This window comes from Felis catus, chromosome B2 (assembly GCF_018350175.1).
Source record: "Felis catus isolate Fca126 chromosome B2, F.catus_Fca126_mat1.0, whole genome shotgun sequence".
In the NCBI taxonomy this organism is placed as follows: domain Eukaryota; kingdom Metazoa; phylum Chordata; class Mammalia; order Carnivora; family Felidae; genus Felis; species Felis catus.
This window is the reverse complement of record NC_058372.1, coordinates 72,418,190-72,446,160: the sequence shown is the minus strand read 5'-3', so window position 1 is coordinate 72,446,160 and position 27,971 is coordinate 72,418,190. Positions and strand designations below refer to the sequence as shown.

Sequence of the window (27,971 nt, the reverse complement as noted above, 5' to 3'; positions counted from 1 at the left end):
CTCTCTGAATTCCACATGGTCATTTACCTTCCTCACATCTTCAATTCCATTTAAGGAAAAATATAAACTGAAACTTTTTTTAGTGATAAAATAATATTCAGTAAAAAATACCCAATCATCATCATTTTCAGAACTCTTAGGGATTTGCCAGTGCAGAATTCAGCAGGTTCCTCCTAAACATTTTCCAAATGTCCCCAGCTGTGCTTCTCAGAATCAGGCCAGACCATGGCTAGACAGATAGTCACATCAAAGTGGCATCTTATGGACAAAGAGAACTCCCTCCTCCAGAAGTCTACCAGAGGATCCATGAGGATGAGATCATCCCTGCAAATATTGTTTGCCTTGCTTTTCTCTTTATTTTCTTAACCAGGAGAGTGTTTGTCCATGAAATGGTTTGGCAAGGCCTATTATCCCAGAGGATTTCTTAAACTAATAGTCCCAATGTCAAGCATAGGAAGAAAAGTAATTATTTTTGAACACAAAATATTCTTTATTATGAATTATCAAATTGTTTTTCATTTTGAGATTTCCAAAGTTTTATTTTTATCCCTATTTGTAATTTGGCCCAAGTATGATACTATCAGTGGAAAACCTATTGACTTGTTTTTTTGTGTTTTGTGTGTGTTTTTTAATCAAAAGTAAAATATTGTTTCGAGCTGAATGGGTACCTCAATTCTCTGAAAAGCTCTTACACGACCTTACACCTACTTGTTTCTCTTGTTGAAAAGTAAATGATTTCATTAGGGAACACCCTGGAAATGAGAATCAACAGTGGATATGTTTTCCTAAGCATTACCTGTTTGGATCTGAACATGATTGTTCTCCATAAAAGTTCATTTGGAATTTTTACTTCCAAAATAACTGGACTGAAATTAGGAAAAAGCGATCCCATCCCATTCTGTCCTTTTTTCCCCATCCGACTCTCCCTGCAAAGTAACTAGGCTCTATGCCTAAGAAAATAGTCACACACTCACAAGCTGTAAAGGGTAAAAAAAATTACTATTCAAAATGTAATTCATTGCCAACCACAATTCACTACTTGAACAACCAGCTACTGACTCATCTAATTTTACTCTCACATTCATAAGAACATTTTACAAAAAAGCTCTTGAACAGATTCTTTATAAAATTGCTACTTGCAATTAGCTCATGCACTAGTATTTTGCCTGTGTGACTTTGTACATGCTGCTTTTTTTTAACTGCAACACCCTTATTCACCTGTTTAAATTCTACTGGGCCTTAAACTCTCAGCTCAGAAGCATCTTTCCCAGATATCTTTCCTTGTCTGCTCTCTACCCTGGTCATTCCTTGTAGATGACTCCTTGTTGCTCCCAGGTGGTTGTTACACTAACATCCATTATGCTGCATTTTAGCTGCTAGTCCATCAATCTCCTATAGTAGGTTGTGAGCTCTGCGAGGGTAAGTGCTGTTTGGGGCCATATATAATCAACCCCTAAGACAGTGTCTAACACATTTTGTGGTCAATACATGTTTGCTGCATGAGTAAATTAATGCAGGAATTATCTACTCCAGAGGAAGTATCTGTTTCTGGTTGACTCTCCATCATCTATTCCCCACCATCTACCCCACAGCAACTCTCCTCATGCCAACAGAGAACTAAACCCTCCCGCATGTTCAGTCTTGTGAATTTGTGGAAAATGATCCACGGTTCCTTCAAGGAAAGGGTTAAAACAATGTGTATTCTACCTCTAGCCACAGGAACTGCTTCAGGGATATGCATGCAATCTAATCTGAGCTGGTGAGAGTTTGCAGCATTTTGAGGGGAGGGAATGCCCTTTTCTTTTGCAGAAACTATTCAAAGAAGGCATTCTGTTTCAATGCACATGATTACAGAAAAATGACTACAACCTCAAGAGCTGCTAGTGACTATCTTGTAATGAAAACAGGAGAACATCCCTGACAGTAGAATGCAGGAGGAAGCAGAATCAGGAAATAGCAAGAGAAACCATACCCTGCTCACATTATTTAAGACTTGAAAAAAGATGTCTCTAAAGTTAGTCCCTGGGCTATTCAGTTAGGAGAGGCAATATTATTTTTAAAGTTGTTTGAATTAAGTTTTCTGTTCCTGCAACATAATTAGCTCTTTTTACTTAAATGGCTCAATTTTTCAACCAAATCTTCCTTTAGCTCAGTCTCCCATTTGATAAAATATTTCATCATCTGCTTCAGTTCTCCCCTAAGGGCATAGTAAGAGCAGAGTGGAAATAACATGGGTTTTGAATTCAGATAAACAGATGTTTTCATTTAAGTTCTACCTTTTATTATCTGTGGACACTGGGCAAGGCATTTTACCCTTCTGGGTCTCATTTTCCTCAACCTTACCTACCTTAAAACTCACTGGTGGATTTAATGAGATAAACATATTTAACTTCATGCCTATGAGTTAGACGTTCATAAGATAATTTATATTTTTCTTTCTTCCCTTGTAATTCTCACTAGCTTAAATTGGCTCATGGGAATTCTGATATTTTGAGCCTCTGAAGCATAAATACCTTTTCATTCTACATCTAACAGCTACCATATAAAACCCCCTGATGTCATCAGCATTCAGAACAGCCTTTCATACCATTTATATCTTCACACCCCAGTTCTGCCATCATTGTAAACGCCAACTCATCAACTTTCTCAAGTCCAAATCCACACTTTACATTCATTCTTCTTGATCACATGTCTATGTTTAATTCTACTTGCACTTACTGAGCACCTACTATATGCCAGCTTTAGAGAGACACAGCTGAGTAAGACATGGGTTCCTGTCCTCAGGATCCTTACATCTAGAAATAGAGACAGATTTTCTAAATTAGATAAATCCAAAAGACAGTAAAAAATGATGAGGGCAAGAGTTATATGCATGGGTCATATAGGTGCACCCTGAAAAAGAAACTAGTGTGGAAGCAGACAGTCGAGTCAGGAGGCAATTATAATAAACAAGGGGAGAAATGACTGTGGTTGACTCAAGATGGTGCCAGTGGAGGAAGTGAGAAATTAACAGATTATGGACATATTTTAAAATTTGAGCCAAGAAGTTGTGCTGATGGACTAGATGAAGAGTGTGAGAGAGTAAGAGGTGTCAAGGATAGCTCCCAACTTTAGGGGAAGAGAAATTTCAAGAATATAATTATATTAAGTTTGATGAGGAAGACTGTGAAACAGAAGCTCAGTAGAGATATACAAAATACATACATACATACATACACCCATACATACATAGATAAATACATACATACATACACCCATACATACATAGATAAATATGGATTATAGATATATAGATATATATATACATGCCTGGAGTTTATAGTAAAGACCTAGATAAAGATATACATTTGAAAGCTATTTGCATATGGAAGGTGAAAGCTTTTGTGATTGAGTAAGGCTATCAAGGAAGCAACTGAAGATAGAAAATAAAAAAGATCCAAAGACTAAGACTTGGACTCTACTGTTAAAAGGTTGGGGATATAAATATACATGCAAAGAAAATAACTGAGATTATATGCAAAAAATTGTAACATTGAAAAGGGAAAGTTATATTTTCTTTCTCTTCATTTGCTAATTTTTTGATAGTGAAAAAGTATTCTTATATAATTGAGACTATTAAAAATTAAAATAAAAACTTGCTAATCATACATAAATTTTATAGGTAAGAAGACAAATTAGTTGATTGCTTAATTTGACCTTTTGTGTCTTTTAAGTAATTCCAGATTCTAAGTTGTTTTGTGAGGGAGATGCTTACCATATTCTCCAGACTCTCCTCATCCTCACCAGACTTCAGTGTTATCCCTCTCCCGGTACATTTTTCTAGGATCAATTTAGAAATGCTCCTGGTATTAATTGGACAGAGCCAGTCCCAAACACCAAGGTCCTGTCATCTGTCACCTTGATGGAATAACTGGGGTTCTACTCTATAGTAAGGACTAATCTCTTCATGCCCTATTGAATAAGTAAACTTCTGTCTTGTTCTTTATTCTTATAGAACTCCTTACCCTCATCACCTAGGATTATGATGGCCTCCAAGGTGCTTTATACCCAAAATAAAATAAATAGACTACAAAGAAAAACCATTATTTTCTTTAAACTAATGGACTATCTTCTTAAATACTTTTTATTTTGACAAAATAATCCTTGCCTTTGTAGTTTTCCTAAAATCATGTGGCTGAGTTATAAAGATAAAGGTCAAAAAGTTCATCATTAGAGGTATATAAACAAAAATAACATTTGAATTGTCAATTAATATGTAGTAACACTGCTAAATATTGCTACAAGTTTTTCTTTCAACCTTTTCTATAAAAGACAGTTTGAAGATTTATCCAATATTGTCATTCACAGTGAAAATGCCTCATGAATAGACTTATCTTGAAAGCATGCAAAATATAATTATACATAAAACCAAAATTATTTATTACTATTTTATTCAGTGAAACATCCTGAAGGTCTTCTATGTTCCCAAGTGATAGCACTATTTTTTTAATTCTATATACAGTGAAACAACATGTGGAGACCACTTACATTATATATGAACAACGGGCATTTTATCCACTACATTTTGGAGTATGTGTTCTCCTGGAACATAGACTCTTCAATGCTATTAGGTGACTCATGCTTAGTTTGATGCTTGTATTTTACCTAAATTATTAACTTTATTTACATGAGATAACAATCATGAGTTAAAATGATAGAGCCCTTCCTGCATATTGCTTTCAAACTGAAACATAAAATAAATACTATTGATAACATGGAATCAAATGCTTTATAGGCAGCTGATAGAGAACTTAATTTGCTTAGAGTTTGATCATTGACAGTTGAGCATCTGCTTTTGTTTTAATTTCTCAAGTAATGGCACTTCTGATAGAAATAAAAACGTATGTGGTGATGGTATAAATGCAGAACAATCTGATCACCACTATTGATCCCATCCACCTTTGCAAATTTTTAAGTGCTTGATGAGGTATCAGTTACTCTGAACCTTTCTGACTGCCTACTGCAAGAAAAAATGATTTTACACTCTTTTAATAGATGTAACTATCTCATGAAAGTGAACATCATTGACTCATTCATTTGTTAAAGAGAATTTCACTGAAAAAGTGATTCTTCAGAGAAGTGAGATGGTCGAGTCACTTGGGGGAGATGGCTCCAAGCAGAGAAACAAACCATGGCAAGAGCAGTGGGACTGGAGTTTGTCTGGAGAGTTTGAACAACTCTAAGGCAAGGAGTGTGGCTACAACAGAGTCAGCAGAGGCAGAGGTAGCAAATATTAGAGCAAAAAGGTACCTGGAGGTAGCCTTTTGGACCTTGAGAAAATTCCGGGCTTACTTTGAGTGAATCAGGGCAATAGGGGAGAATTTTTAGCAGGGGCATTACATGATGTGTCCTTTGTGTTAAACTTTTAAAGGATCACTCCAGCTGATATATGGAGAAAAGACTGAAGGGAAACAATAATGAAAGCCAGTGAGAAGACTGCCTCCATGATCCCGGGGAGAAATGGTGGTAGCAGTAGAAGGGGTGAAAGCAATCATCTTCTGAATACATTTTGAATAAATTCTGAAAGGATTTGCTGATGGATTACATGTGGGGATTAAAAGAAAACTAGGGGAAAAGAATCATTCCAAGATTTACATCAGTACCCCCCCCCCCCACTCCATGTCTCAGGCCTTTAACTTTGGAATAGGAGTTACACTGTCAGCTTCCCTGGTTCTCAGGCCTTTGGACTTGAACTGAATCACACCATCAGCTTTCCTGGCTCTCTAGTTTGTAGACAACAGATTATGTGACTTCTCAGCCTCCATATCTGCATGAGCCAATTCCTGTAATTAACCTCTTCATATAATATGTAATCTCCTCAAATATATTGGTTCTGTTCTCTGGAGAACCTTGGCCAAGATAGTACAAAAAGCCATGGGATTAAATGAGCTCACCAGAGAAGGGAATGAGGGAAAAGAATGTGATCTCTGAGAAGCAACAAGATTAAGACATCAGGCTGATTAGATATCAGCGAAAGGAACTGAAAACAAGTGGTCAGTGGGATGAGTGGGAAACCAGAAGAGTGTATGTCATTGTTATTACTATCTGCATCAACAACATGACCATCAGCATTAATCAAACCTACAGGCGTCTTTCGTGAACTATTCCAACTAACTACCTTACAAAGGAGGTACTACTATAATCTACATAGCAGTTAAATGATTTCCCCAAAGTCAACACAAAGAATAGAAAAGGTCATTTGACTCTAGGGTGCAGTTTCTTCACTGCTACAAAGTGGCAACCAAAACTTCGGAGAAGAGAGAATGGGAGTCGTAGCAGAAGCACATTCATCATACATTTTTGTTATTTATAACATTTCCTTATTTATAACATTGTTGTACCCAAACATCATAATCAATCACTAAAAGAGCTTATAAGGAATGTTTTCTAACTCATATTCTTTTCCATTGGTACTCCATGTTTATGTGTAAATACTAAACTAAGAAGAGGCAATGCCCATGTTCCTACTCCAAATCAACAAGTGTGAGTGCTATATTAAAGATGTGATGCATGTGGCTTTGTTTAAAGCATGCTGAGATGTGAATAAGAAACTGAGGTCAGATTGTTGGCCTAGGGAAGCCACAATGAGACGCTGAGCAAGTCACCTGGCCTCTTTGAGACTCCTTTACTGAATCTGTAAAAGAGAAGTTATACTAGAAGGTAAGTTAAAAATTTTGTCTGTAATTTTTATCTACTCCAAAAAAAGGACTGTGCATTTTAATCACTGAAACTTCCATGATGCGGATTAAAATATTTTTGTCAAGCCCCACAAACAAATGTTTCCTATGTGATATTTTCTTCAAGTCTACATATAAGATCATGAGCCGCATATAAAAAGTGATAGAAAGGGTACAATATCTTTTTTGCAAAACATTATTAAAGCATACACTTTTTCTAAATAATTCTAAGGAAAACAGAGATTTTATTCGATTTTGAAGTCTTTTTAAAGCATGAAATATTTTAACCTTATAATGATAATCAGTGAATATTAATGCCATCACCATCTCACTACCATTAAAATCTCTGGAAAGGAATAAGAAATCTATATGTTGGATTGAAAAATCAATAGGATGTCTTCCTACTGCTTAATAATACTTAGTGAACTTACTTTTTTGCATCAATTACATTTGTGAAAACTTAGCAAATATAATTTAAAGAATGACAACTGTGCACACAACATTGTCCTAGACTTATCCTCTTATTCATTTCATTATTATCAAGCCACATGTTTAAATATGGTTTATTAAAAGCAGATCTTTGCGTACCATGGATAATTTAACCCAGAATTAAAATTATAGAGGCAAACTTCCCAGTTTCTATAATTACTCTGGGGGTCTCTAAGAATTTACTCAGTGGCTACAACTCAGACATTTTTCATTAACTTCATACTATTTAAGAATTATTTAATTTCTTCAAAACTAACAATCACTCAGAAAAGTATAAAAAATTCATACAGTAAGCAAATCTCTTCTCTAAAATAATAATTAAGCAATATTCAAGGAGATAAAATAATATTCCAGGTCCTCTGGGTTATCCCTGGGCCAGTTCAGAAAAGTTCATCCTCGGTGGATTTTTTTTCTTCCAGACTGGAGTCACCCTTTCCAATGGTTGAGTAATTAACATTCTACTCCACTCAAAACTCCTTTATCTGAAAAATATCTGAAGAGATTTTTCTGAAGTTTAGCCCGTTTGCTTGCCAATACATTACTCTATTTCAGAAGTCTTTAAGTACAACATTTATAACACTGCCTTACAACCTGAGTAAGTGACTCATGTGTTCCACAGAAAGCTGCAGCAGGCTCACACAGGGATGGAACACAAGGAGCTGAGGTGCTGATAAACAGCATCAAGGCTGGTAGCCCAGGGAGCCTGTGGACTTGGTCTGCCAGAATCAACAGCAGCATGGCTGACAACACATTCCATGGCTACATGTAAAGAATTAACTAGAATTCAAAGACACACATTAAGAAACAGTGACCTAGAGGTGCTGGGTATATGCCTGGAATCAAGAATCAGATTTGTATCGCATAGGATCATAAAATATATCTACCATCCAATCAGTCCATCCATATCTGTTTTATTGAAGGGTGAGTGCCAAGACTAAACTGACACTCTAGAATATCAGAAAACTTCTTCCAGCTTCAACTTTATTCTCCTACATTTATCAATTTAGTAATAGATAATAAAAGAATAATTTTCTGCCTTCCTTCTACTTAAAAGAAATTCTTAGAAACAGTGAAATTTCAGAAGCATGCAACAGAAGAGGCAAGGGGAAAAAAAAAAGCAGTACCACCTGAAATGCTTGGTAAATGTTTAAAATAAGTCATCCAAGGGGTGTGTGGGATGGCTCAGTTGGTTAAGCATAGGATGCTTGGTTTCAGCTCAGGTCATGATCTCACAGTTCATGGGATCGAATCCCATGTTGGGCTTTGTATTGGGCGTGGAGCCTACCTGGGATTTTCTCTTTCCCTCTCTCTCTACCCCTACCCTCCTCAAAATTAAAATAAAATAAAATAAAATAAAATAATAAGTCATCAAAGATATGAAGCATTCAAAGAGTGAAGACTAGAAGTATGATCTATAAAAAAAGAATTGATAAATTGGACTTTGTTAAAGTTAAAAAACTGTGTGTGAAAAACACTGTTAAGAGAATGAAAAGGCAAGTCACAGACTGAGAGAAATCTTTGTAAAAGATATCTAATGAGTAACTGGTATGCAAACCACACAAAAAGCTCTTAAGGCTCAATAATAAAAAAATTAAAAATGAATAAAAGAGCTGTACAGGCACCTCACTAAAAAAGGTATACAGATAGCAAAAAAAAAAGTATATGAAAATATGTTCAATATCATATACATTAAGGAACTGAAAATTAAAACAATGTAACACCACTACTCACTTATTAGAATGCCTAAGATCCACACAATGATGACATTAAATGCTGATGAGGTTATGGAAAAAATAGGAACTACCATCATTGCTGGTAGGAATGCAAATGGTACAGCTACTTTGGAAGACAGCTTGGCAGTTTCTTCCAAAACTAAGCACTCTTACCATGCAATCTATCAGTTGTGTTTTTTGGTACCTACCCAAAGGAATTGAAAACTGCCACACAAACATCTGCATAGGAATTTTTATAGCAGCTTTATTCATGATTGCCCAAACTTGAAAGGAACCAAGATGCCCTTCAGTAAGTGAACGGAGGAACAAACTATGGGACATCTAGGCAATGGAACATTATTCAATATAAAAATAAATAAGTTGTCAAACCATGAAAAAATATGGAGGGATCTTAAATGCATATTTAAAGGAAAAAAAAGCCAATCTAAAAAGCCTACATGCTGTATGACTCCAATTATACAATATTCTGGAAAAGGCAAAACTATGGAGATAGTAAAAAGATCAGTGCTCACTGGGGGTATGAGCAGAGGTAGGAAAGAAGAGATGAATAGGAGATTTTTTAGGGCAGTACAATTACTCGGTATGACACTTCAATAGTGGATATATGTCATTATACATGTATCAAAACCCATAAAATATACAACACAAAGAGTTAATCCTAATGTCAACTATAGACTTTAGTTAATGATAATGTGCCAATCAGCTCACCAATTTTCATAAATGTACCACACTATTGCAAGATGTTAATAATAGAGGAAATTAGGGGACAAGCAGGAGGAGATATATAGGGATCTCTGCTTTGAGCTCAATTTTTCTGTAAAGCTGAAACTACTAAAATTTTTTCTAACATAAAAAATGACCAGGATTCTGCACATGTTCATAAAGACAAATACATTCAGACTAACATCATTTCTGTTTTGTTTTGTTTGGAATACTTCTTCAAAATACTTAGGAATACTTTGTTTAGAATACTTGTGTTAGTAAGAGACAAATTAAAAAGCAAAATAAAAGAGATAAATAAATAGTGAACTTAATCTGTCACCCATAAAGATGCAAAAATGAAAACTTGGGATGATTTCCATCATATTTGTTTTATGTGCTTTTTGGGACTAAATACATATTGGTCAATAAATTCACATTAATTAGCCATGCTGTTATTTAAAAAACAGAAATAAATGAATAGAAATGAAGATATTCATAAGATACAGTTGCCAATATTAGCAGCTATCTGTTGCTCTGAAACCATTAAAAAATTTTTTAATGTTTATTTATTTTTGAGAGAGAGAGAGAGAGAGCACAAGCAGGGGAGGGGCCGAGAGAGAGGGAGACAGAATCCAAAGCAGGCTCCACACCATCAGCACAAAGCCAGTGGGGCTCAAACCTATGAACCATGAGATCATGACCTGAGCTGAAGTCGAATTCTCAACTGTCTGAGCCACCCAGGTGCCCCTGTTGCTCAGAAAACATTTAGGTAGTTATAATTTACAGTTATAATATGAGAATTTTAAAAATGGGTTGAATTCTGAAATTTATTCATATAGAAAAAATTTAAGACCCTTTTTATAGTAGAGTATTGATTTCATTCCAGATTTTACACTAAGTTTAAGACAACTGTAACTCTGATGGTGAAGATAGTTCACTGATATTTCTAAAAGTTATTGTTTATCACTTAATGACAAAAGCAAAGCCTTGGGCATTTTTTGATCATCACTGGAATCCAGCAAAGTAAATCAACATAATATAGTCTTAATAATTATACTCAGAATAAGAGGGAAATGGGAAAACAGTTCATAAAGAGAAATCACAAAGAGAATTTAAAAACCACATCTCAAAAGGTAAAATTCCATGTTCTTTTCACCCATTGGAATAGGGAAATAAAATGGTTACAAGTATTAGCATTTTGGTTTTAAATTTTGCTTTCAGGTAAGGACTATGAACACCTTTCCTAACTTTCTCCTTTTTAGTGTTCCTCTTCAAAATGTTTTGCATTTTTTTTTCTGGCTTTCCAGTTGGTTTAGTCTCATCTAGCCCATGTTTCAAAGTTGATCAATGCTAGAAAAGTGACCCTTCTCCTTAGGTGATTATATGGGACCTGCCTACCCCATTTGCTTTGAGTAAGTTGCTTTTTTCTGATGATACCCAGATGATACAAGAATAGTTAGCTCATCTCTTTTTTACATTTTTCTTAAAGGCTCTGGTTTGCACATTGCCAGAAGTATTTCACCTTACATGGGAAGAACTTCAATCAGATCTTGCTTCATTCCACATATTATGAGAATATAGAGCTCTCCTAGAATATTTGTCTTTGGCTTATACGCCCCAACTCTCAGTAAACTGGGTTGTCAAAATTTGCTATATTTCATTTTAAAATAAATTAGCAAGAATTCAAATCTATCCCTATTTAACCTCTTATACAATAGTTTCATTACCCATTCTCTTAAAGTTTCTGGCAATGCCAGAAGAAGGATCGGTGGTACTAATTGTTTTACTACTTACAAGATTTAAGGAAATTGAGGCATTATTTCAAAAATCTAGATATAACCATGGGTTTGTGTTATATATGAAAATACCCTCTTTAACGAGCATCAAAACAGAAAATCCATTTGGAATACTGGGTTTATAGTGAAAAATATCAAGTAATTAAAGTGTGCAGTCAGGAATAAGGTTACTGAGCTGTAGTCTGAATCTGAAGATGAGAGTTTAGAAGAATCCTTATGGAAATCAGAAAACAAGATAAAAAATCTGGGGGAGCATGTTCTTTATAGCAGAAGTCAGATAATCAACAGCTGATCTTGGAAGAGGGTGGAAGACACGCTAAGACTCCTCAAAGATCAGAAATGGAGGAAGAATGCCTGGAAATTTCTCTATTCTTAATGATGTCCTCTCATCTCCTTACCCGGGAATTACAAGCTGAACTCAGGAAGACAGTCCAGCCAATTTTACGAAGGGCTCTGATCTCATCAGAAATTCATAAGAGGTTACTGGCACATTAACCCTAGCTCTTTCAACTGTCACATGGCTATAGTTATGGACTCTTTAAGAGAAGGGAGGAAGGAAGGAAGGAAGGAAGGAAGGAAGGAAGGAAGGAAGGAAGCTAGAAAGTTTGAAGCTATTTTGGTAGTATGCTAACAAGAATTTCTGAAGTTTTGCATAGTTTTGGTCATAGTAATGAACACCATTTATAAGTGTGACATATGTTTTTGCAGTACTAAAAACAACTACAAATTAGTAATAAATTCAGAATTTAACCTTAAGTTATTGAGAACATGTTCTTTTGATGGAATTTGCTCACTAAATTTGCATAATATTTACTTGACAGACCACAAACCACAATTTCCATTATAGGAATTCAAGTTATCTGTGTATCAAACATCTCCAATGTATTAATAGAAGAAAATAAGATAAAGAATAGGAGATGAGCGCTAGAGAAAAATGTGACCCATAGTGTGATAAATACTCTAAGTACAGTATTTAAATAAATATAAATATAGATAATACTATATTCTTACTAGGAGGAAATTCAACAGATCTTGTTTAAATGGTTTCGGCGATTGTTGACTGAATTAGTCTAGCAATATTGAGTCTTCCTAAAACAAGTCCTATGTTTAGATTATTCATCCTAATCTATGTACTCAGAGTATTTGGGAAAATTAAATTAGAAAGATTCATCTTACATATTGTCTTTAGTTGCATTCAAGCTGTCATAGCAAAGTTGAATAGTTGCAACACGGATCGTGTGTCCCAAAAAGCCTAAAATATTTACTCCTAAAAGGAATAAAGCCTAAAAAGAGTTTGAAGACCTGTGGCCTAAACTAACAAATTCAATCTTAAAAAAATAAATACCACAATGACATAAAAGGAAGTGGGACATGTTACTTTACAATTTGCAATTTTTATACTATAAGTATAGGACATCCCTGACATATGTATGAACTATCAAAGTGATATTTGAGTCCTAGGGTATGAGGAAACTGGAGTCTCTGAATCCAGATGTGGGTAGGCTCCCCCTTTTTACAGTCTTAGATCCCATCTGTTCTGTTCTCTAAGAATCAGCTTTTTGAGTCAAAAATGAATCAGTAACTTAAATCCAACTCTCCGTTCTCAATAGTTGCCTTCCCTGTAAAATCAGAAATGTTTATGCCAGTGTTTCAAGGTTTTCCATTCCATATGACACTGGAAATTTCCTAATTCTGAAGCTCCCTTTCTGTAGTGAATCATAATAATAATATGCTGTGAATAATTTGTTTGCTACAGTATAGCAATGTGGTAGCCAGGGTCTCAACAATTCCAAAGAATTGAGAAAATATAACTCAAGTCTGAGAGTACCCAGAGGAACAGATATGTTAGCTGCAGCTGTCTTCAAAACAATTGAGAGATATAATTTTGGTTTTGTAAGGTAAGTAAATATGACTAATAAACCTTGGAGTCTTGCATAAGATCCTACTTTACACTCACAAGCACCCTCATGGGGTACCGAGAGGTGAAATCCTGCCAAACTCTTTGGATGTTAGCAAACCTTACTCATAACACAGTTTTGCTATTTAGATCTCTTCTGGATCACACCAAAAAGGCATTTCCCCCTGGTTGATAATTCAAATGAGATTTGTTTTCATCCATGTGTGGGACTGGATTGAGCCCAGGAACAAAAGTGACTAGGTTAAGAGGCAGATTGCTTGGCCGGCTTCAGATTCCATGGCTACAAAATGATAGCAAATAACTGGAAAGCAGAGAACGACTAAAGTAACGCCAAATCGATCAGTTCCTTCGTTGGTGCCATAAATTATCAGGCCTAATAAATCAGAAACAACAAGTAGACGCTGAGGGAGAATATGACCTACTTTATTGGGTGGGCGTAGAAGTCATATTAATTTTTATCTCGTGCTGCAAAATAATATAAACTAATATTATCTATTAAAGGTATTACAGAAGAACTGAGAATGGGTAAAATGAATCTTCTTTACTTATCTGTGTTTATCAAGTGCCTATCAATTTAAAGCAGTGAATCAAACTGCACTGGGCTTCAGTATCAAATGTTCATCTGTCTGAGCTCTAATTCCAACTACGTTTACCTCATCTTCCTCCTTTGTTATTTAGCTTCAAGACAAGCTTCATGAAAGAAGAGTACTGAAGCTTGACAGAGCTGTTATAACACATATTTACATTGTAATTTTCACTAAAATAAATTTATCTATTTTGAATTTTATCTCTTATGTGCATTGGACTTTTATATAATTATTTATTGAGCATATAATATTCCATATATTCAATCCTTTGTTCACAGATATTTATATTATTTTCTAAATTTTGCTATATAAAAAGTGTTATATTTGCAACAACATGAATGGACCTTGGGGGCAGTATGCTAAGTGAAATAAGTCAGAGGATGACAAATACTGTATTATCTCATATGGGGAAATCTAAACAAAACAAAAACTCATAGATACAGTGGTGGTTATCAGTGACTGAGGCAAGGGGTGAAAGTGGTAAAATGAGTGAAAGTGGTCAAAAAGTATAAACTTCTAGTTATAAAATAAATAAGTCCTCAGGATACATTGTACAGCATGGTAACTATAGTCAATAATACTGTATTGCACATTTTAAAGTTGCTAGAGTTTAAAAGTTCTCCTTATAAGAAAAAAAATGTAACTACGTGTGGTAATCGATATTAACTAGAATTATTGTAGTGAACAGTTTGCAATATATACATACATCAAATGATTATGTTGTATACCTCAAGCTAATATAATATGTCAATTACATATCAATTTTAAAAATGTTATGAGGCGTATCATTTCTCTATGTTAAATATCTACAAGTGTGATTTTTCTAGTATGTAGGTCCAGTAGTAAAATCTAAATATCTAGACTCATATCAATCTTTAGAATCATATCATAAAATTATCATCTAGTAAGGTTGTACCAGTCTTCACTCCTAACCCAGTATATGACATAGATCTGGAAGATGAATAGGGCTTCCTAGGTAGAGACACCCCGTTATAATAACTATATTATACAAGAATAGCAAGCTTAAGTCACCAACTTTTCTTTTGGTTTAAAATGGTAAGATCTACATTTAGCCAGGGCAACACTAAAGGTAATACAAGGATAGACTCAAAAGTTACACCAACTTCTGTAGCCACCATCTGTTTGACTGAAGTGAAAAGGTACGGTGACAGAGAATGAGCCAGCATAAAGTCTTTTCCCTTTGTGCATCTGTCTTTCTCTTCTATCTCCTGTTTTTTTTTTTTTTCATGTACCAAAAAACAGAACTAATCCATGAATTCAGTAAAACTGCAGGATACAAAATCATCATACAAAAAATATCAGTTGTCTTTCTACATACTAATGAAGAAGTATCTGAGGAAGAAATAAAGAAACCAATCCTATGGGTGCCTGGCTGACTCAGTTGGTAGAGCAGGTGACTCTTGATCTAAGGGTCATGAGTTTAAGTCCCAAGTTGCGTATGGAGCCTACTTAAAAAAAAAAGAAAGAAAGAAAGGAAAAGAGAGGAAGGAAAGGGAAGGAAAGGGAAGGGAAGGGAAGGGAAGGGAAGGGAAGGGAAGGGAAGGGAAGGGAAGGGAAGGGAAGGGAAAGGAAGAGAAGGGAAGGGAAAGGAAGGGAAGGGAAGGGAAAGGAAGGGAGAGGAAGGGAGAGGAAGGGAGAGGAAGGGAGAGGAAGGGAGAGGAAGGGAGAGGAAGGGAGAGGAGAGGAGAGGAGAGGAGAGGAGAGGAGAGGAGAGGAGAGGAGAGGAGAGGAGAGGAGAGGAGAGGAAAAAGAAAGAAAAGAAAAGAGGAAAGAAAAGAATAGAATAGAATTCCATTTACGATAGTATCAAAAACAATAATATACTTAGGAATAAATTTAACCAAGGAGGTAAAAGATCTGACCACTGAAAACTATGATACTCATGAAAGAAACTGAGGAAGACACAAATACATGCAAAGATATCCTGTGTTCATGGAATGAAAGAATTAATATTATTAAAATCTCCATACAACTCAAAGTCACCTATCGATTCAATGCAGTCCCTATAAAGATTAAAATGGTGTTTTTTTAAGCTCAATTACTGTTAGTTTCTTAACTATATCCTCCTTTACCCTCCTACTTTTCCTACTTAAATGTACTAGTGAGAAAGAAAAAACAAAGTTATTCTACTTGCAAGCTGAAAAATATTTGTCATGAGTGATCCATTTGTTCAAAGTAACATTAAAATATAAGATTTTATCTTTATTTTTTATTTGTCTGAAAGAGGTTTTGTCATGGGAGATCCATATTAAATCTATGTGATATTGGGGCACCTGGGTGGCTCAGTAGGGTAAGCGTCTGACTTTGGCTTAGGTCATGATCTTGTGGGTCATGAGTTCAAGCCCCACATTGGGCTCTGTGCTGACAGCTCAGAGCCTGGAGCCTGCTTTGGATTCTGTGTCTCCTTGTCTCTGCCCCTCCCCCTCTCATGCTCTGTTTCTCTTAAAAATAAATAAACATTAAAAAAATTTTTAAATAAATAAATCTGTGTAATACATATAGTTTGATGAATGATTTTTTAACATATACAGACATACCTTGTTTTATTGTGCTTTGCTTTATTGCACTTTGCAAAGACTGTATTTTTACAAATTGAAGATTTTTGGTAGTCCTGTGTTGAGTAAGTTTATCACCACCGTTTCTCCAACAGCCTTTTCTCACTTATGTCCCTGTGTTAACATTTTGGTAGTTTTCACAATACTTCAAACTTTTTCATTGTTACTATATCTGTTATGCTGATCAATGGCTTCTTGAGATTAAATCTACTCCTGATGAAGACGTTGTGAAGTATGTTGAAATAACAAAAGATTTAGAATATTATATAAACTTAGTTGATAAATCAGCAACAGGGTTTGAGAAGACTAGTTCCAATTTTGAAAGAAGTACTACTGTGGGTAAAATGCTATTAAACAGCATCACATGCTATAGAAAAGAGTCAAAGGAAAGGAAAAGTCAACTGATACAGCACACTTCATTGTTGTCTCATCTTAAGAAATTGCCACAGTCACCCCCACCTTCAGCAACTACCACCCTGATTAGTCAGCACCACCATCATTGAGGCAAGACCTTCCCCCAGCAAAAGATTATGCAAATAATCTTTTTATGCAAATAATCAAATAATGGTTGGCATTTTCTAGCGATAAAATATTTTTTAATTAAAGTATGTGCATTGTGTTTTTAAACATAATGTTATCACACATGTAATAAACTACAGTATAGTATAAACATACTTTTATATACACTGGGAAACCAAAATATTATTTTACTCACTTTATTGTGATATTTGCTATATTGCGGTGGTCTGGAATTAAATCTGCAATATTTCTGAGGTGTGCCTGTAATGGTTTTACGTCTACCAGAAAGGTAAAAGGGATGCCAAATGGAGATAATTTTTTTCATAATGATCTTACAAAGCCATGTAATGGAAAGAGCACTGAATTTAGAGGTAGTTTTTTTAAGGTAAATTTTAGTTTAATATTGTATCTAAGACCTGGAAAAATCACTTACATTATCTGAACTTTGGTTTTATCTTGCAAAAGATGGTGATAATATTTATTTTACAGATTTGTTGGGGATATTAAATGAAATTAAAGTGATTTGAAAATAAATACCATATAAATAACATAATTTGTATCTTATATTCTGTTAATATGTCAAAGGCAGTTACTTTATTCCAAGAACCCAAGCAAAAACAGCAGTTCATGTGAATAGGGAAAAGTATAATAAACAGGTGAGCCTAAGGTTCTCCATCACACCATATAAACCCAAAAGACTAAAGATATTATAACTGGTCACTATGGCCATTCGTCATAACAAATAGATATTCTCAAAACTGAAGAATTCATCATCTAACAACATATCTTTTAAAAAATTTCTATCAAATGATCAAGTTAATTATAAGTTAAAGACAAATGTGAGGTAAAAGCTGTCACACAATGACTAGATAAATCACTGATCAGTTTGAACATGTATATAAAAAATTACGGGAATTACATGAGAATGCAAATGTTTGGTGTCTTGACAATGTTAAACTGTCAATAAAAATGTAAAAGTCAAGCTACAAAGGACATAAACTTATGCCAATTTTCTTTTATATCATGAGTTAATTGGTTCAGTAAAAATATAAATAAGGTGTTTTTAAAAACATAATTTAAAATTGTTAGAAGTTTTCATGGACTTTTTCTGATCTTACAAGTATCTTTAAAGCATTAGTATATTTTAGTGGGAAAATATTTATGAGAAGTTCAGTATTTCCTTAAATTTTATTTCAGGTTTTTCTTCTGTAAACTTTAATATAAAATACTTTATTTTAGAATATAAAAATTAAATATGATTGCATTTTATGCATTAAAAAAATACATATCTACCACTTTTTCTTATACAGACTGCAAAAGCTAATTCCTCACTTTTTTCAGCCCCATTTCCAGTGAAAAGTGGAATTATAGTATAGTTATAGCCTATGAGCTATAAGCAGAAATCTACTGTAGGAGAGAACTACCTAGAAAAATTTTTTTGTTTCCTTTGCAATGTAGGAGAAGCACATCTCTGACTAGTACTTCCCTTTTGTTCATGTCTCAAATATAGATGCCTAGAAGGGTGCCTGGGTGGCTCAGTTGATTAAGCATCCAACTCTTGGTTTGACCTCAGGTAATGCATCCAACTCAGGCCATGACTTCACACTTTCATGGGTTTGAGCTCTGTGTCAGGCTCTGCTCTGGCAGCACAAAGCCTGCTTGGGATTCTCTCCCTCTCTCTCTCTCTCTCTCTCTCTCTCTCTCTCTCCCTCCCGCTCTCTCTCTCTCTCTGTTCCTCTCCCACTCATGCTGTCTCTGTCTCTCTCAAAATAAATAAATAAACTTAAAATATATATATATATATATATATATATATATATATGGATGGATGTAAAGTAGCCATTTTACTACGATGAGACCATAAAACGGGGGGGGGGGGAGTACTAATAATAACACAGTTAAAATATATAGAGTTTTTATTTCATCACTGAGTTTCTATATCATTTCTAATTTCTTGTTATGTGGGAAAAAAGTAACCTTTATTCACCTAAACCACTATTGATTTAGTTTTCAGTAATTTGTAGTTGAAAGCAATGTTAGTTGATACACTATCTATCCATGTAAAACTATTAGTTTATACACATAAAGAAATATGTAGTATGATGTACTATTGATTATATATTATATCTGAAATTCTGAGTATATTTCCCCTTTCTGAACTTTGATAAATTGCTTACATCTTTCAAAATGAGAATATATTGTTTTTTTAAGTGATTATTCTTCTAAAGTGTATGAGTATTTTTGAGGCTTGACAAAGTTATCACAGAACATAAACAATATTTCATAATATCTGATAAGAAATTAGACAGGAGATAAATTTTAAAACCATTATTTTGTCGTGAAGAAAACTCCTACATCAGACTAACAAAAAAACACTGCTCTTGCTGAATCCAATTGAGTGAGCAAAATGGCTTTTGTGCTAATTTTAAAAAGACAAGGCTGGAGTGCTTGGGTGGCTCAGTTAGTTAAGCATCGGACTCCTGATTTTGGCTTAGGTCATGATCTCATGGTTTCTGAGTTCAAGTCCCACACTGGAGTCTGAACTGACAGTGAGGAGACTGCTTGGGATTCTTTGTCTCATGCTCTCTCTCTTCCCCTCCCCCACTTGCACTGTCTTTCTCTCCTTCTCAGAATAAATAAATAAATTTAAATAAAATAAAGAAATAAAATAGACACAGCCAATGCCACCTTTCTTATACATAATAATTGTTGACCAGTAGTAATGAGTATTTTCAGCAGAAATCTTAAACTATAATAACATGTAGATGTGTTTTGCTGACTTTTATAACATAATTTAGGCTTTCTTTATAATTTGGTCACAGATACAAATACTTTTGTACTATTTACATGGATAAGTATGCTAAAACAAATTCATGGTATAAAACACTCAACTTATTTAAAGGAACATCTGGCACTCAAGAATGTTAGAAATGTACATATATTTAATAACAACTGACTATGAAATCACAGTATTTATTTAGTATTTATTTATAAATCCATAGTATTTACTATAGAAAATCATCCTTTAATTAATAATACTCTTTTAACTTTTCTCACATTAATATAAATGTAATGTATTATTCTTTTTTTTCTACAGTTTAGAACTATCCACTTTAGCCTGAATTTATAAGCTTTATAGTAGGTGGCACATTATTTGAGCCTCTGAGCATTTTTTATTTTAATTTTTTAATATTGATTTATTTTTGAGAGAGACAGAGTGAGAGTAGGGGAGGGGCAGGGAGAGAGGGAGACACAGAATCCAAAGCAGGCTCCAGGCTCTGAGCTGTCAGCACAGAGCCCAAAGTGGGGCTCGAACCCACAAACTGAGATCATGACCTGAACCAAAGTCAGACGCTTAACCAACTGAGCCACCCAGGCATCCCAAAACTCTGAGCATTTTTAATAATCATTTAATTCAATCAACCACAGACACTCAAATATTTAGCACTGATTTTTCATTTGGTTATTGTTTTGCCTCATTATTTAACTCATAATACTGTACTTCGTGTTTAAAAAAGATAATTTAGTTTTATTATATACAAAGCAAATTAGTGAAGTAGAAGTAACTTAGAAAGCCAGAATACTTCACCTGCTTTGCATAAAACACTTAGTATTTTGTGAGCATCAGTTAATCCCTCAGGTCAATAATTCGCTCTCTTGCAAGGGTTAAATGAAGTAGAGCAGACTGGTTTTATTAGAACTGTTGCTCAATTGTAGTAAAAATTCCAAACTAAAATCAATATATTTTAGACTACTCAAAATATGTGGGATTTTCACTTTATTTTTTCCTTAAAATGTAGTTTCATTAAATTCTTGATCTGTTTTTGCCATTTTCCCCCCATTTCAAAGTTGCTTCATAGAATTCTTTCCAGAATATGATAAAAAAACAGATACAAAAGTTTGCCAATGTATTGTAGAACAGGGCAAAGCCTCTGATGGACAGCACACATCTGGCTTAGCAGTGGCCTTAAAGCATAGAACTTCTGAAGTCCATACATCATTGTTACCTTGTTATATTCTTTGGTAACTCTTCTTATTTCTGGGTTTAGAAAGGACAGAGTACAGAAACCTAAACAATTAAGAGGAAATTTTGAGGCAGAATAACTACTATGTGCACATGAAAAAAGTAGAAGTGGCAGCATTTTTTCCCTCTGGGCGGGGGGCAGAGGGTGGAGATAGGCCAGGCATATTTTTCCTCATTATTCCTGCTCATGAGTAAAGCAATGAAAGGAGGGTGGGGTTTTTTTCCATAAATAATCATAAGGACAGAGGCAGGTATGTTTATAAATAGAAAATTAAATATATATATAATGCATATATAAGATATATGCATTTTATATATAGCTAGATTATTCACTGCACTTCTGTGAAGAAAAGCAAAATGTATTTTAGAGATAATGCATGATTGCATGATATCTTTGGCTGAACACAGCAAAGCACAAAAGAAACCAATTATACCCCATGTTGTGAAATTACTTAAATTTCTACGTTTTAATCCTTGTTGGTTAAACTCATCATGATTAACTGTTCACAATGTGTTATTACAACTCTGCCAGAGCTCCTGGGGTCATTGAATCTCTGTAGAATACCTTCCTAGCTAAAAAGCTCTGTCTTTCTTTTCTAATGGATGGTGAGTGTGTTGGGAGAAGAAGGATATTGGAGGAGAAAGAGAAAGCATCATCATCACAGACTCTATATACTGGCATATTTGCCTCCATATATACTCCCTCCAACTTTCTAGTAGAGCAATTTCCAAATAATTTTTAAAAAGCATTGATGAATGAGTTATTTAATGAAACTGGCTGAGCCTCTTTAATGTCCAGAGACCCACTGAGAGGAGGAAAGGGGGAAGACAAACTCCACCAGATAGCCGAGATGCTGAGAATAAAGGACCCAATGAGGCCTTGAACTTCATCTGGGAACTGTGCCCTGGGAGCTATCCAAGGTACTAACCAGGCACAGCTTAAATTTTGTTCCAATTCTGATTAGTTTGTCCTTGGGAAGCAGGGGGGATAAAAAGAATAGAGAGAGGTGATAAAAAGAATAGAAAGAGAAACTTGATGTCGAAGTTGTGAGTTTGAGCCCCACGTTTGGTGTAGAGAGCACAAAAATAATAATAAACTTTAGAAAAAGGTAGAAAGAACAGAGAAACGTTATTCTACCTACTCTAAGTTCAAGTCTTGACTTTTACTATTGCAAGTTATGCATTTAATTTCTCTAAGTCTTAATTTCTTCACCTGGAAATGGACATAATAATGCTACCTATCTCATAGGATCATAAGATGTTGTAAGGATTAAATTGGTTAACACAAGTAAAGAATTTTACACAATGCCTGGCACAGAATAGGTACTTTATAAGTGTTAACTTTTTATTATTCATATAGTCAAAATATAATACAACAAGTACCCATATGTATAACCATATATGTTACATTTTGTTACATCAACCCCCAGATATAATGCTTATCTCTTCTACTAGAATTTTATACTCCATAGGGGCAGAAGGTATGTCTGTCTTTAACCATTATTTCCCCAGTACCTGTTCCAAAATAGGTTTTCAATGCACATGTGCTGAAAATTAATAAATGAAGTAAGGAAATAATAGAGTGACCATGCAGGAAAGAGAGCAGGTTGCATCACCAAAGCCATTTGAAAGAGGCGGAAATGTGCACAGTATATTCCCAGCTTAGGAAAAACTGGAGCCAAAGAACAACCAAAAAAAAAATGGTCCTACTTTAATTTCTACCTATGAGAAATTCTTTTGGGGAATTTTTGAAGCATAGAATAATACTATAAATACCTGGGCCAATTTTCACAATAAAATGCTTTGGGAACCAACGTATTTTTCAGCTTTATCTTAAGGATGTTTGACCCTACAAAGTCCTCTAAGTTTATAGACTTTACTCCAGTACCACACAGGCAGCATAGCATAAAAACAAGCCACTTGTGCCCTCCAAATGTTTATAGTTTCCATCCTAACCTCTGACTGTAAATTATTTAGAATTTAGAATCCAAATATGCCCCTAGATCGTCCTGTTTTCTGACATCAATAATCATCTTCCAGAAGATTGTCCTTCCTCAGTATGTACCTGATGCCCATCATGCTTCCTGAGCTCCAGCATCTATTTTATGACTATAATTTTCTTTTTACTCCTATGATTCCTTTCTGAGCCAATCTGAACACACATGCCAAATAACCAGTCTTCCTTGGAAAAGACCTCAATACTATGGACCCAGATACAAGTTAACTATCTGACTCTCATTTCACATGAAATCAATGAAACTCTGGAAAATGTGTGTGAAAAAGAGGTGCAGTATACAGGTAGCTGGACTTATAATCATTCCAACCTCACCAAATACAAAAGCAACAAAAAAAGTTTGATGAGAATGGAATTCTTAGAATCTGGTTTTATGTACTTCCTAAAAGCTAACTGGATTTTGTACAGTTATATCGATTTCATCGTATTCAAAATACCACACTTTAAGAACAATAAAATTCATATTGAAAAATGACGTCTATTTTTTCCTAATAAAAAAGTTTCTTATCCTATGGAGTGAGCCTCCAAATGAAGGAATAAGAGAAAAATTATTGTATGATTTAAGCACACTGAATACAGAATAATGAAATATATTTGGAATGACGGGCAGGTTGATCTGCTAAGTTTGTGTCCTTACAGCCTTTATGATTGCGTGAGATTGTATGGGCTGCATAAATGTTTTCCTTTTCTCTTTAATTGTCATATCATTTATTTTTTCCCTCTTGTAGGACATTAGGCAAAAGAGACAATAGCTCATTTATCAAAGATGAAGACTCTGCTCACAAATAAATATATACATAGTCATAATCGCAGGCTGATTGATTCTGAAGTCTTACAGAGACCATATACTAATGACTGTGACAACTAGGCAGAACTAGAACCAAGAGGCTAAAGAATTTTCCTTTTACATGAAATAACTGCATAGCTATGTTGATTTGCATTTTAGTGGAATGAAAATTTCCATTCCTAGAAAAAGAGAAATTTAAGCTCTTTTTTTAAAAAAAAAAAATTATGTTTATTTTTGAGAGAGAGAGACAGAGCATGAGTGGGACAGAGTGAAAGGGAGACACAGAATCAGAAGCAGACCCCAGGCTCTGAGCTGTCAGCACAGAGCCTGACACGGGGCTCAAATTCACAAATAGTGAGATCATGACCTGAACCAAAGTCAGACGCTTAAATGACTGAGACACCAAGGTGCCTCTCAGTTCTTAACTTAAGTTTTTAAAAGCTGATTATACTGGTTGTAGGGGTCAGTAGAAAGAGAAATATGCCATAAGCTGTCATCAAAGCCATGAAGAATAATTCCAAAGTGTTCATTAAAATAAAGAATCAGTCATATTATAAAGACTAATGCTATTATAGAACACATTTATGTCCTATGAATTGCCTCTGTTTTTATGCCCATTTCAAAAAAATATATAAAAATAAATATAACATTTCATAGATTTCTTTGGAAAACTTTATCCTACTTGTTACCTTCATGGGACTTTTAAGAAATGTGCCTTTATCTTAAAATCCAATGTGATTATAGATATTCCATGCTTCTCAATAAAGAAAGTAAAGTTAATTGGCATTCAGAGTATTGAGAATTTGAATATTGAATCAATGGTATAAACCAGGGATTGATATATATTATAATTACCTTAAAGAAATCGAAAGATTTTTAGATATAAAGAAAGATGTTATGATAATACAATTAATGATATTAGGGTATTGTAAAGAATGTCTGTGTATCACAAAATTTGGGGATCAGCCTAGAACAGAAAAAAATATATACAGTGAAACAAAGTTTATAGTGCTTACCTAATACTGTGTAGAGGAGGAAACCAGTCAATTAAATTCAATTTCTTGTACTGTGAATTCATGCCTCTTATGGGATTGGATTATTAGTTTATCACAGCTTAATTTTATTAGCCATTTAAATCAATCAAACAATTCTTGCTCCAATTTCATGGTGTCTGAACAATATGACTTCCAGAATAGAGATTTCTGAACAGAGATGATAGGCAGAGCAGCCAACATGAGTATCTTGTTCATACTATGTTATAAATCACTATGAGTTAATAAGTAGGCAACCTGCTTAATATATCAGTCTTTATGATGTTCCTTATGATGAGTCCCTTAAAGACAGATCCATGGCCCTAATTTAATCAAGTTTTAGGTTCCCCAAGCCATTGATAGTTGACACAAAAACAAGGCATAGTTTTTCAGTTACCATCATGAAGGCATAAGATAATCAGACTTTTCTTAGCTGTTATTTGACCTCATAATTACCACTTAAACTGTGAAATAAGAAATGACAAAAAAAAGAGCCTGTGGAAGCAAATCATGGCCATTCTATCAAACGTGACCTTAAAGAAAACATATACGGTCTTTGTTACAAATTCTACTGCTGCTTAATTACAAACCATTCTTCATGGCCTATAACAACAAACATATGATCAAGGATTCTGCAGGCCAGAAATTGGGAAGGCACAGTAGGAATATTTGTTTCTTTTTCTAGAGTCTCAGTTGGGAAGACTCAAATGGTTAGAATAAATCCCATGCCTGAGCCCTGAAGTTATAGGATGAATCTTCACTGAGATGTTGGGCACTTGGGTCAAAATGATTCAAAGAATAGGGGCAACCGGGACTGTTGACCAGAGCACCTGCATGTGACCTCTCCCTTTGGCTTGGGATTTCCAGACCATGTGGTCACAGGAACAACATCTTCTTATGAGAAAGCATCCAAGAGTGGCCATCCCAAGAGAAACGAAGAAAGCAGAATGGCCTTTTCTGACTTACCTGTAGAAATCATGCAGTTTCACTTGTACTAAATTCTATTATTAAACTTATTTATAATAAGTTACTAAGATTCACCCAGAATTCTTTTTAGTTTTCTCCATAGCATACTTACATGTTATTACCTAATTCTTTATTGCCTACATTAAACCTACATTAAATGTAAATGTGTTTAATGTATTGTCTACATTAGCCTACATTAAAATATAGACTTCATGAGACAGAAATTATGTTGTTGTTTATTCATTGACCTTTTCTCAACACTTGGCACTATCCTAGCACATAACTAGTGTTAATAAATCCTTATTGATTAAATTAATGAATAAATTTTTATATTTCCTTGATAGATATTAAAATAAGCAAAGATATTTAGAAAACATGGACATGCTATATTTTCAAAGCTGGAAGTTACAGTATTGAATTTGAAACCTGTGATTATCTAAAAATGATTCATAGAACACTAAATCTATGCTATATTGCACAAAACAGGTTTCATGGTCAAGTATATTTGGGAAACACTTAATGCCAGTTAATTCTTGGAAAATCACTCTACTTAGCACATTAAAGGCTCTGAGAAACCTTATCATTTTTTTAAAAAAGCTTAATTTTGCTCTATTCACTGTCCCCCACTTTACCATAAAACACCTCTAATCATTGAGTAGTTACTTACCTTCCATGGGGCTAGTTTTCACAGAACACATTTTAGTTAAGCCCCTCATTGTAAGTTAATTAAAGTTATTTCTTGATATTTAGGTGCCAGAAACATATAAATATAAAGGCCCACTCTCTGGAGATATCAAAATATGGTGACAGAATTTAAGCTTCTTACTTAAGTCACAAGAAGAGTTATTGGAAAGCTCAAAATGAAAGCCAAGGTCTTGTTCCTATCAGTAAAATACTCCTTTTACAACACCGTGGTTTTTCCAGATTCATAGACACAACTCTACCTTGGACTTACCATGGACAGATGGTTATTCTCTTTTTAAAAGCCTTTGAGAGATACAATTTGTAATCTCCCTCAGTAGCCTGCCCCATTATTTATCAAGTCAAACTCAGATTGCATTAGGGTGGGATTCCATTCCAGAGGGAAAGCATTTTCTTTGTCTGATTTAAAATGTTCCATTAAAAAAATAATTTACAATAATTTCACAAGCACAGTTTGCACTTGTGCGTTGGCCAATAGGGTGGTGGAGCTTGGAGCAGTGTCTTCAGCATGCACTCAGTCCTTGGCACTAGGCCCTAGTTTAATGACAGTCTGAGTCCTCACACTCACAGGCCCCGCCCAGTGAGGCTGCCAAGGGTTTGTCATAGTCATGCACATCAGTCAGTCATGAGAATGGAATGTGAAATGGTCCAGGATGCAGCAGACCCTGAAGCAGAGCGTTTTCCAGCTCCAAAATGCCGAATGTTTAAAGTACAAACCTCTGTATATTTCACTGAAGTAATAAAATACATAATTAAATCATCAGATTCCCTCTTTATTTCCTCAAAGATGTTAATCACTATACTCATTTAGGTATATAACTTCATTTATCAAGTACTTTTCTATAGGCTGACATTCATCCATTTGTCCCACTATATTATGTAATAAACAAAATCTTAGGAAACTACAGGAAAAATATTATGCAAGATAAAATACAGACTTTGCATTTCTACAGGTCCAGTTTGGGTTCAATATTGCCTCATCAACTGTTATGTAGACTTTAGCAGGTTACTCAATACAGCCATGGTTTCCAAATATGAAAAATGAGGACAGTAAGTACAGCTTCACTCTACTTTTATAAGAACTAAATAAGAAAACATATTTAAAAGTAGCTGACAAAATGCCTGGCACATAGTAGTTTTCAGTAAATACTCTTTCCTGTCTCATATAAAATCAGAATTGTATTCTAAGTCTCTTGAGAAACTTAGTAACTAAAAGAATCTTGAGATGGGGGTGGAAAGGAGTTGTTGTTAAATTGGGTATAGTTTCATTTTGCAAGATCAAAAAATTCTAGATATCTGTTACAAAACAATGAGAATACAGATAACACTACTGAATTATACACTCAAAATGTTTAAAATGGGAGGTGCCATCAACAAGATGTTGGAATAGGGAGCTCCCTACTCATATTCC

At 34.6% G+C, this 27,971-nt stretch overlaps 1 long non-coding RNA gene and 1 other non-coding gene across 8 annotated transcripts in view; both read right to left on the bottom strand.

The window, feature by feature from the left end:
* Positions 1-27,971, bottom strand: part of LOC111560488 — a 515,327-nt gene that overhangs the window by 250,534 nt on the left and 236,822 nt on the right. The window lies entirely within an intron of this gene.
* TRNAQ-UUG lies at positions 20,332-20,414 on the bottom strand. Its single transcript has one exon. It is a non-coding gene; the product is annotated as a tRNA-Gln (tRNA).